We start from the raw sequence: 12,613 nt of genomic DNA on the forward strand, positions 1-12,613 counted from the left end.
CCTTTTAACATCTGTAGTTATGCTCAGAGTATTATATTCCAGACAAGTACATTATTTTACAAAATATTGTATGGAGATGCCTCACATCAAGAAGTAACAACTAGTGGTACACATGGATGAGCATTACTGTCTGTAAGTAACAGCTACGGTTGCATATTTTCCAACCAAAACAACACCAAGTTTGTCAATTTCAATTTTACTCCTTTCTTTTTTTTTCTTTCTTTTTCTTTTCTTTTTTTTTTTTTTTTTTTTTTTTTGACAGTGTTTCACTCTCTCACCCAGGCTGGAGTGCAGTGGCATGATCATGGCTCACTGCAGCTTGAACTCCTGGGGCTCAAACTATCATCCCACATCAGCCTCCCTAGTGGCTGGGCCTACAGGTGTGTGCCCTCACACCTGGTTATTTATTTATTTATTTATTTATTTATTTTTGTATTTTTTTTTGTAGAGATGGGGTTTTACTATGTTGCCCAGGCTGGTTTTGAACTCCTAGTCTCAAGCTATCCTCCTGCCTCAGCCTCAAAGTGCCAGGATTACAGGCATGAGACACAGCACCCTGCCCAATATTACCTCTTTCATATCCATACTTCTTTCTATCTTTACAACAACTCTAAGTCATTTATCATCTCTTGCCTGGACTGCTGCAATAGTGCTTAATGAGTTTTCTAGTTAACAACTCTTACCTCTGTAAATACATTTGCCATTTTGTAGCCATTGGGGTTCTATTTAATTCAAATATTCTTTATATAAGAATGTAGACAAATAGGCTGATTCTTACTAGATTTGAAGTGTTATCTTTTTATATTGGTCTGTGTTTGTTTTCTTTCTCACCCAACACTCAGCATTCCTTCTCTATCTAGTCTGAAGTGATAGTGACATTTTTGAGTTATTTACCAATGACAGGAACATTAAGTTCTTTTCATCCTTGATCTCCAAATTTGCTTAAATATTTCTACCTTGAGATAAATGTTTATCCCAGAAACCTAGCTGCAACCTTAAAACCCCTTTTAACTCACTTTCTTTTTTTTTTTTTTTTTTTTTTTTTTTTGAGACGGAGTCTCGCTCTGCCGCCCAGGCTGGAGTGAGCGGCGCGATCTCAGCTCACTGCAAGCTCCGCCCCCGGGTTCCCGCCATTCTCCTGCCTCAGCCTCCCGAGGAGCTGGGACCACAGGCGCCGCCACCTCGCCCGGCTAGTTTTTTGTATTTTTTAGTAGAGACGGGGTTTCACCGTGTTAGCCAGGATGGTCTCGATCTCCTGACCTCGTGATCCACCCGCCTCGGCCTCCCAAAGTGCTGGGATTACAGGCTTGCGCCACCGCGCCCGGCCCTTAACTCACTTTCTATGTGTGATTTACCAACCAACATCATTGCTTCTGCCTCCAGAAAATGTTTCTAATCTATTCATTTTCCACTTCTTTTCTTTATTTCTATCATTGCCAGGTTACATTTTTCACCTAACTAATCAGATGGTCTTCTAACTGTTCTTCCTGCTTCCACTTTGACACTTTCTAACTTATTCTCTCTATTGAAAGAAGAGTAACCTTTTAATGCAAAAATCTGCTTCTTCTTAAAACCACAGAACGAAGTTCAGAATTCTTAACATAGTTTCCAGGGCCTGAACTGAAAAGGTCTCTGCCCATATTTCTAGCTATTCTTTCATCCTAGTATGTGACAAGCTCTTTTATGCCTGAGGAAGTTTTGTACAAGCTTCCTGTCTGACTACTCCCATTTTCTGCTTTTCCTGCTTTTGCCCCACATGTACTTACTTATTCTTCCTTTCTCTGCTTATGCATCACTTTCTCAAAGAACCTTTAAATTAAGCCCCGTGGTTATAATCTCTGGAAATCTTCTCTTTAACTTTATTACAGATGCAATTTAAAAGTATTGTTTAAAAGTAAGATGTTATTATGTAGTGTCCATTTCAACTCACTAGAATATCAGCTTTATGAAGGCAGGGACTACATCTATTGTTTCACTGTAATTCCTCGCCGTTGTTCTACAAAATACGGTATAAAGATGCACATGTTAGGAGCTCAGAAAATATTTGTTGAATGAATGAATGACATAAGGCTTTCAACTACTTACATTAACTTCCATGAGTCAGGATGTATTTATGTGGTTTGTGACATGATGGTACTGATCAGTTTCACTTAGGAAGAATGGGATTGCTCAACTCCATGGGCTCAGACCAGAGTGAGTTTGCACAGCCAAGTGGGACAACTACTCGGAACAAGAAGGAAGAGACGGTGCAGAAATGCAGTTTGCCTGCTTAATGTTTTAAGTTGAAATAGCTCTGGACATGTGCAATTTCGGATGTGACTGCCAAATAACTGGCTTTGAACCAATTCATAATTTTAGATCAGACTACACCCATCTGCTGATAATCTTCAGTCCTTTATGTTAAAAATTGCAGATTTGAAAGCTAGTCTTAGAATGTGTTTCTAGATCCAGCTTCCCATATTTATAATGGCTCTTTCTTTGTCATCTCTCAATACTTATGACCTAAAATTAATACTGAATATAAGCTTTGAGTTTCACTAGTGTAGCATGGATTATAGAAGACTAAAGTGTTGCTTTTATTTGATGATTATGATTGTCTCACACTACAAAGGAATAAATGTAATGAGGTTTTTTAAAATTTATCTATAACATCTAATACTAATTACCAAGGAAAACAAAGGACAACAGATAAATAAATATACACCCAGAGGATGAAAGAAGTTATCTTGGTTGCTTTAAAGAGTCATATTTTAATGTTAAAATGATTCAGCTCAAATTAACATCCATAACAGTAAAATATACCATCAGCTCAACAAACTTTTGACAATTTTCCTTCATGTACAGCAATCATAACTGAATTTAGGAATATAAAGAAAATATAAAACGAAGCCCACAATGAGCTGTATACCTAGTATTGAAGATACACACACACATACACATGCACAGGAAGAGAAAGAGGAGAGAGAGAGAGAAACAGAGAGAGAGAGAGAGAGAGAGAGAGAGAGAGAGAGAGAGAGAGATTCTCTTAATATAATGTGTGAAGTTCTCTACTTCCAGGTGAATAAGTCTTAGGAAAAATTAATGATAACTCCTGGGAAACTCTGAGAAGATAAACTTCTCTTCAGCTATTATACATTATTAGGAGTATGTAAAGAAGGGATGGGAAAAAAGGTATTTCAAGGAGAAAGTAAATAAAAAGTTCTGACAGACTGGAAGTTCATGCTTTTTTGGAAAATGGAAAGTTTCTTGGTGTGATTAGGTTTTATGGCTCCTAGAAGGAATGAAAAAAATAGAAAGCCTTCCCTGGTGCCCTCGGGTAGTCAGATATTTTCTCCTCTCTGATTTCGTGAAAACAGTATATGGATTTTCATTGAATTTATCGTGGCAGATAAAAAATTCTTTATACATGTCTCTCTCACTAAGCTCACTTTATGAATCTTTGCCATTAATGAATTATCAAGTATAAGCATTTAAAGTATATTTTTAATCAAAAATTTGGCAAAAAATAAGTTGGAAACATATTTAGAATGGAATGGTCTTCCTTTTATGCCTAGTTAAGAAACTTGAAATTGTGTTCTTTTTGCCTTAAAAATTAAGAGGTTTCTCATAATAATAGCAATTTCTAGCTTCTCCTTGAAATTGAAACATCTAGCAATCCTGAATCTGTAACCCATATGGTAACATTCATCTGAAGTCTACTGGCAGCTGCCACCATTCACAGAGCATTCTCTGCACCTGACCACAATCTCCTCCGATCCCTCTCGCCTTGTACCCAGCCTGTTTCACTCATTTATGTTACCTATTTGGCTCTTGAACTTTCTCTTTTCACAGAGCATTCTCTGCACCTGGCCACTATCCCCACCGATCCCTCTCGCCTTGTACCCAGCCTGTTTCACTCATTTATTCTACCTATCTGCCTCTTGACCTTACTTTATTTTCACCCTGCTGCAGAACAGGGAGCTAACAGTAAATAGCGTGTTATCAGTTACATGTTTTTTAAAGATAATTTGGTAGCCATGTGAGCTCTTTAAGTGTAGAAATAGCTCAGGTTGTAGAACATTATGTGTTTAGTAATATCTGAAAATAACTTTATGTGCTTGTTAAAAGAAATAATATATATATTGTTCGATAATGTTCTTGGAAGCATAACAATATTTTATTAAAAATTAATAAATTTGGTCCCAAACAGAAGGTGAACTAATATTGTTCTACTATAGTTTCAGTATAATCAATACAATATTTCCATTTGCCCATGGGAAGCAGACTTCATTGTAAAGCAGATGATTCTGATTTCCAAAAAAAAAAAAAAAGATATCAGCTCATGAGGCAATAAAATCATTCTCCAGAAAACAGGAGAGATGGAATATACCAACATGTATTTACCAGGCAAACCATTGTTTATGATGCATTGCAGATGATCCTTGAACGTGCCGTGTACAGTACATTTTTCCTGCTTCATGAATTTTGAATATTTTTGGCATACTGTCTTTATACAGTATTCTCTGAATACAGAAATCCCACAGTACAAGCTAAGTAAGAAAGATGATTGTTTACCACCCCCTTTTCCAGAGGCACTTTTATCATGTCTTAGCAGCAGATATTTATACATCTAATCCTTTCTCCAAGATGTTAGAGCTCTGTGAACAAGTGGGATTTTTTTCTTTCCTTAACAACCACCTCTGTTTAAAATGAAGTGAGGTGTGTTTGCAGTGCCAAAATTAAATATTCAATTTTGTCAAGTACTATAATCTGTGCTACAGAATGGCTAGATGGGAAAATGCTGAAATCACAGCTTTTCCTTATTACCATGTTATGAGAAATGTTGACAAACACATGGAAGAAGTGAGAGATGGCGGGAGCAGGTTAGGAACTAGTAGCTGCAGAAAGACCAGAGAAAGCTGTCAGCTTATCTCTCCTGGCATTTGTGCTTATATATAAAGGAAGGTATTACATCTCTTCTAATTTTTTTAACGTTTCCTGCATAATTCAAATAGAAGCCTTGATGAGAACATACCTGCTTTTTAAAAATTTATGGGAAAAACAGCATCTTTGCATTTCTGCTGAATAAAATGACAGGATTGGCTCCAGGTTTCTATTCCCAGTAAGAACCTTCAGGTTCGTCTGTGACAGAACTCTCAATAGAGGTTATTTTTACCTGGCATGGCTGTGCTGTTACTGATGCTGCTGCTCTCGATGGCTCAGATAACTTCTCCTGTGGGTGTCTCGGACAGAACGAAAGCTGGGTCAAGGTGGAAAGGTGAAAAGAACCGTGAGTAACCAGGGTTTTTAATTCTTGGTGCATTTCTTTTTTGTCTTCATTATATTTAGGAATGCATCAGGGTCTACGTAGCTTTGCAGTTCTTAGCATTTCCAAGAGGTTGCTTTAGAACTTAAAAATAATTTTGCACATTAAATGTGCATGCAAAATAAATGGGCTCCACATTCGGTAAGCTCCACACATCTGCAATATTGTTCTGGATGCTATTGCAAGAGTTTTGTTTGGCTTTTTCTGGTTAACTCTTACAATTCCTGGGACTTGTAAAGACTTTGAGCAGACAGATCCAAAGGCCATGTGTGTAATTTAACATGAAGTTCAAATATGTTGCTAAAATTTGTTGATATTCATATGCTAGATATGTAATAATATTCGTTGCATCTTAGCACTTTGTTCTGAGGGTAACAAGAAAATAAAATTAGAAACAGCAAATATTACAGGGACTCATTAGAATAACTTAAAAGTTGATACTTTACAATTGGTGGTTGATAAATATATTACTGTCTAGAGCCACTAACTTGTTTATTCACTCTGTATGGAAATGCAATACCTCCACAATTTGATCATTAGATATGTCTGTGTTTTTAACAAACATTTGTAAACCACTATTTTAATCTTTAGGACTGAATATGTCTCATGTGTTACAGGACAGGACTATGAATTTGATGTTTGCCTGCCTCTGAACTAACTGGCAAGAATAGTCAATGTCTTTTCTACGGTTTATCATCCTATAGGTCATCACAGGTGGAAGTGTGTGTGTGTGTGTGTGTGTGTGTGCATGTGTAAAGCTTAGAACTTTAAAAGTGAACTTTAGAAGTCCTATATCTATCTATATTTATCTTCAAAAAGAGACATAGAAATGGACCTAGGAATCAGTCTGGAGAGAGGAAATGCTCCTCTTAAAATGTTGCTGAATGTTCAGAAAAGGCATGCCAATACACTTATTTTTACTGGAAATTCCTCCAGTAAAAGAAGAAGATTCAAAGTACCTTGAAGCTATTCCCTAATCTTATGACTTTAGTTTTAATCATTCTTTGGCCTATTTCGTGTTCTGCTTTACTGATTTGAGTGGAAGTTGGAAAGTCATGGTGAAGAGATCAATGGGGACTGCAAGCAGTGCAAGCTGGAACAATCAGAGATTTCACTTGCTCTGCTTCCAGCTGAATTTCCCAGTACCAAATTATTACTGGACCATTATCCTTCTATTGCTTTCCTTTCTTTCTCTCTCTCTTTCTTTCTTTTCTTCCTTCCTTCCTTCCTTCCTTCCTTCCTTCCTTCCTTCCTTCCTTCCTTTCTTTTTCTTTCTTTCTTTCTTTCTTTCTTTCTTTCTTTCTTTCTTTCTTTCTTTCTTTCTTTCTTTTCTTTCTCTGTCTTTCTTTTTCTTTCTCTTCTCTTTCTTTCTCTTTCTTCTTTCCTTTCTTTCTCTTTTTCTTCCTTTCTTTCCTTTCTTTTTCTTTCTCTCTCTCTCATTTATTCTCTTTTTTTCTCCTTCTTATGATTCAGAAAAGGCATGTCAATGGGTCTGAGACTTACACCATTCTGAAATACATGACTGGTCTTATTGACCATATTTTCTCTGGACATACAGGCTGCCTCGATGTTTTTTGTTGTTTTTGTTGTTTTTGTTTTTGTTTTTAACATAAATTCCAAATCTTTGTCTCTCTTGGAGAGTACTGAAGAAGGAATTCATGATCCTCCAAAGTCTAATATCGATTAGATTTATCCCACTCCTTGCGCTTGAATCTAATCACTGTAGTACGTACAATTTATTATAACTTTTTGCTTGTTTTGCTTGAAAGTCTATTTTATGTCCATTATATGAAAATACATCTATAGTAATCCCATTATTGCAAGGATGGACATAACCACTTCCATTTAAGGATGAGGAAACTGATATGCTAAAAAATTAAATGACTTGATCAGAAACATTCACTCAGTTAGTAATTTACAGACACAGTCCTATAATCAAAGTTTTTAGACTTCTAATTCAGTGTTCTTTCTACTGCACAAAACTTCCTCAGAAAACTATCCTGCTGTGGGAGATCCCATACCTCAGTTTCTCAGTAAGCTTAGGGACCATATTTTTAAAAGTCTCAAAATGAATATATATATATACACACACACACACACACACACACACACACACACATATATATATGCAAATAATGCTTGGAAAAAAATTGAAGGTGGAGATAAGATGGTAAGAATGCAGCAATTGTGATAAACCAGTTGTTCTTAATGTAGAAATTCAATTTTATGTTTTTAAATGGACTGACTTTCTAAGAGGTGACTGAGCTATAAGCTATCCTATATAATGATTTCTGTGGTGGTCTCCAATGCCAAAGAAACAACAGAATAGGGAGCGGTGCAGGAACTTAAACTCATGGGTTTTGACCCTTTCCCATTCAAATAAATCTTTGGGAAACACAAAATTGAGTCGTGGGTGCAGACATTTGCAATGAAGAGTTTCAGTGAGAAAAACTGAGGCAATTTACTGAGACATTCTCAACTAAGGTAATTTTGCTGAGACACAGAAAATTGATTCTCCAAAATGAGGAAGTTATGATGCACAGCTCATATTCAACTTATCAGATATTCTTTTGGGGGAATTTGTGAAATATATTTAGAGAGATCTTCAATTTCCAAATGAATGGAGAGTTGTTTAATATTATTAAAATAGTAGTAATAAAAGCCAAAGTAAAAAACCTCAATCAAATTTTAATTTCCAAAGAATATCAAGTTACAGCTTTTGGTATAGAACAGAATGCCTGTGGGAATGTATATATATTTTTTGCCTATATCAGAGACTTTATAATTTTTTTTGGTCACATTCTATTCATGGACTTCTGAATGTATAAAAAATATTTCATTGGTCGTTAAAGACAACCTTCCACTTCAAAATGGATGGCATTTATGTTCTTGAGACAATTTAATGTCTTCAAATATTTCATTTTCTTACATGTTTTCCATAACTAGAGTTTACCAATTTATTCTCATGTTTATTCAACTTTTTGCATCTATTTATAAATCTTCCTGTTTGTTAAAGTTGTGAACTCATGGAGGAGACTTTTTATATCATTTTCAACATAACCTAGAATGCCTGACACATCATAGAAACTCAATGTGTATTTTCTTGAATAAATGGACATTTCAAAATACCAATCAAAGTACCAATCAAGAAGTTGGTATATCATTTAAGTAAGTTATTTTGGAATATATAAAAGCTATTGAATATGGTTTCACTTTTGGAAAAACATTTATGTATAAATATATCCATTGAAATATTTGTTATTGAAGAAGAAAGTCTATGAATCTAAAATATAGAAAAATAAGTAAGTATAGTAGACCCTTTAAAACTTCATTGTCTTCCATCATTGCAAGCAAGGTTCAAAAAATGGTGGCATAGAAAACAGCTTAAAATATAACACCTGGTGGGAAAAGACAGGTTGTGCAGATTTATATGTAGTAGGATTCAAAGACAGGAACTGATAAAGACCTTCTCAGGTTAAAAAGAACTGCACACCATATCACTCTCAATTTTCCAATCCTGTTTTTATAGCAGTTACCAGTATCTAACTTTACATCATATATTATTTATATGTTTATTTCTGCACCAATAAAATATAAACTCCAAGAAGGCAAGAAATGTGTCTATTTTGTTATTGTTTCTTTCCTCAGCTCTAGTAAAAATTCTGAAAAAATACATTTATTCAATGACTATTCATCAAATAATATAGAAAGAGAAATTCAATTAAAAGGATAGGCACCAAATAAAGAAAACTGTTGCTTCAGTATTGAGCTTATATCTAATCTCTGCTTATCTTTGCATTCTTTTGGAGGCTTCTCCCAATTTTTTTTTTTTTTTTTTTTTGAGACGGAATTTTGGCCTTGTTGCCCAGACTGGAGTGCAATGGTGCGATCTCAGCTCACTGCAGGTTCAAACGAATCACCTGCCTCTCAGCCTCCCAAGTAGCTGGGATTACAGGCATGCACCACCACGCCTGGCTAACCCCATTTTTTAATAAACAATTTTTTATGGTAGACATTTAATCTAATTAAAATACTGGACCATGGACATAACATAGAATTGAACCTTTAGATTTATTTAATTTTGTAAAGAAAAAGTAAGTGTCTAGTTTATAGAACCCACACAATCATATGGCAAGAAAAATAAGACTTAGAAGAGACCATTGTTTCCAGAAGTAGAGGGATTTCACTATGCATCAAATTATCAAATTATGTTATTTCACTTTGGTTTGTAAAATGTGCTTATTTTTATCATCCTCGATTTTTAAGGTGTATAATAATATACGATAATTTAACAATAAATCAGAGATTGTAACCAATACCAACTTACTTCATTCATTTATAAAATATTTATGAATAAGAAATCATTAAAACTTCCATCTTTTCTAAACAAACACATTTAGAAACTAAGAAAACAACACCAGTAGAAAAAAGAATCTACTAAGAAAAGGGCTTATACCCACTAAAATAACACCTGTTAAATAAGAGCTTAAGCAGGGGAGAACACAGAAAGAAAATTATTGTCTGAATTAAATAAAGTAAGCAATAAAGACTTAAAGATAACTTTACTAAGGAAGCAGTATTTATTCTTCAGAAAATGTCATAGATTTGTATCATGTATTCTTTTCACAATGTTTATAGAGGCAGAATTGTATTATACACAAGATTATATTATCGGAAAATAAAGCTTCTGGTATTCTTTCACAAGACAAGGCCCCGAGACTGTGAGTTCATGTACATCATCCATTTATTGCTACCTCTGAATGGCTATTTGAGGGGTATAAACATCCACAATGTCTTCTATTCTGCAATGTCAAATTTTAACATATGTGTTGGTGACTGGGAGTGGTGGCTCAGGCCTGTAATCCTAGCACTTTGGAAGGCCAAGGCGGGTGGATTACCTGAGGTCAGGAGTTCGAGACCAGTCTGACTGACATGGTGAAATTCCATCTCTATTAAAAATACAAAGAAAAAAAAAATAGTGTAGCTGGTGCCTGTAATTCCTGCTACTCGGGAGGCTGAAGCAGGAGAATCGCTTGAACCAGGGAGGCAGAGGCTGCAGTGAGCTAAGATTGTGCCACTGCACACTAGCCTGGGCAGCAGAGCCAGACTCTGTCTCAAAAAAAAATTTAAAAAAAAAAAAGGAAAAATAAATGTGTTGGTAATTCCATGTTTCTATTTCCCTATCAGATTGGAAGACTAAATTCTTTACAACTATGTGGAAAGGAAAATAAAAGAATTATATATAAAGAAAAAAGAATTGGCTCACATTAACAAAACTCTAATCAGGAAATTTCCAGGACCTGTACGTAAATGCTCCAAAAGTAACGTGTATTCTTGCACTTGAACTTGCAAACCTAACACACATCTTTCCAGGAATAACTTTCAGTGGCTGAAACACCTTATGTTTAGGCTGTTCTATTCCTTTATGTAGCCCACTACCAACACCCCTACACACACACACACACACACACACACACACACACACACACACACACAGTGCATCTCTTCCCTATAGGACTGACAAAACTTCTAGCTTTTGGGGAGAAGAAATCCCTCCATAAATATGCCAGGATGCATTATTTTGTTGATGTTTTATTATTATTATTATCTTTTTTTGAGACAGAATCTCTCTGTCACCCAGGCTGGAGTGCAGTGGCGCCACCACAGCTCACTGTAGCACTGACCTCCAGGCTCAGGAGATCTCACCTCGGCCTCCTGGGTAGCTTGGGACTATGGGACTACAGACACGTACCATCGTGGCTGGTGAATATTCTTTTTCTTTTTCTTTTTCTTTTTTTTGAGATTGGGTTCCACTATGTTGCCAGGCTTGAAGTTTTATTTGTTAAGCATCACATCTCAACATTCTCAAATGAATCCTCTATGGTTATCTCCAACAGTCTCCTCCTTTTCTGCTCTCACTGGCCAAAGGTCAAGTGTTTCCTGCAGAAATTTTTGAAATATAAGAATTATTCAGGAAAGTTTCTTCAGAGATGCCCTGAAATACTTTGAAATAAAATTTTAAAGATGAAAAAAATAACTACCATTGCTAGTTTTTCCAATTTTGTGTTTCATTTTGCCATTTTATCAGCAAAATCATACACTACACAATTCCGCAAGAACGCCATACTGAGAGCAGTTTTTTCCTCTTCTTTAACAGTACTAGTTTGGAAAATCTAGGAGCCATTTATTGGCTTATACATTTTTTATTGAAAACAATTTGTTTCATCCTTTATTCTTTGTCTTTTCCTCCCTTTCCCAACCTACCATATTTTATGTATTTTTTAGAAATCTCTTTTGCAAAGAAACATGACATCCACTAGGTTAAAATAGTGTATGGATTTGATCCACAATATAAAGTTACAAAAGAAAGTGTCGTTATTATTTCTCATCCCTTCTTTATCCAGTGAGAAAATATTCGTGTCATGTTGATCAGATAATGGGGTCAATACCCAAAATCAATCGATTCAGGATGAAGTAAAATAAAAAGTAAAGAATTGCCTCCAGGCAAAGATTAGGAACCAAGATACACTACAACACAGCCTGAAGCTCACAGTCTAATAGAGACACCCGGGAAACACGACGAGTTGACGGGATTTGTCCGTGAGCTGCCACAGGGGTGATCGGGCCCTATCAGGGAAAGCATAATGATCTTCCCTGCAGATGAAAGAGCAGAAATGCATGTCATCGCATCCAATTGTCACCGACCTCTTGGTAGAGCAAATATTTATTCTGCTATCATCTGAGCACAAGTGGTGGTCAGACTGGCAGAGATCTCAGGCATTGCTTTAGAAACGCTCACAGAACCAGAGAGGACTATCTCCACATCATTACACTTGAAAACTACATAGGACCTCACAGCAGAACCCTGGAAAGGGTTCCGTATTTCCTTTTATGAATGATGTTATAGTGTCGCATGCCCATAATCATTTGCGGTGTAATATTTTGGGAAGAAACAATGTTTATAATATTAATATTTGTAAATTATCTAGTTGGATTTTTTTAAAAAACATAATTTCAGTGGGGAAGTGAGTTCAATTCAAGGCAAAAAAGAATAGCTACAATATTAAAACTATTGTTTTTTGATACAAGGAAGGTCCAGAGAAACTTTGTAATTGTTATCACAAGAAAAGAGCTTAAAAATGAATTGGATTCCCGTTATCTATTTGTTACTCCATTTCTGTAAAATAAGATACATTCCAGCTGAAGCTTAGAATATTTACTAAATCAATATTTTTTAAATTCCAATAATTTAATTATCATCTAGTTTTTTAATGGTCATGATAAGTATATGCTTCATAGACAATTAAA

General features: G+C 35.4%; 1 protein-coding gene and 1 long non-coding RNA gene across 3 annotated transcripts in view; one reads left to right on the plus strand and one right to left on the minus strand.

The window, feature by feature from the left end:
• LOC105485564 (roundabout guidance receptor 1) overlaps positions 1-12,613 on the plus strand; it is a 1,159,905-nt gene that overhangs the window by 351,878 nt on the left and 795,414 nt on the right. The gene's annotated exons all lie outside the window — the stretch shown is intronic.
• The window catches only part of LOC139362094 (uncharacterized), a 102,712-nt gene that overhangs the window by 18,421 nt on the left and 71,678 nt on the right, over positions 1-12,613 (minus strand). The window contains exon 3 of the long non-coding RNA XR_011620436.1: positions 5,156-5,239. This is a non-coding gene — a long non-coding RNA (uncharacterized lncRNA). The remainder of the gene's footprint in view (positions 1-5,155; positions 5,240-12,613) is intronic.

Source organism: Macaca nemestrina, chromosome 2 (genome assembly GCF_043159975.1).
Source record: "Macaca nemestrina isolate mMacNem1 chromosome 2, mMacNem.hap1, whole genome shotgun sequence".
In the NCBI taxonomy this organism is placed as follows: domain Eukaryota; kingdom Metazoa; phylum Chordata; class Mammalia; order Primates; family Cercopithecidae; genus Macaca; species Macaca nemestrina.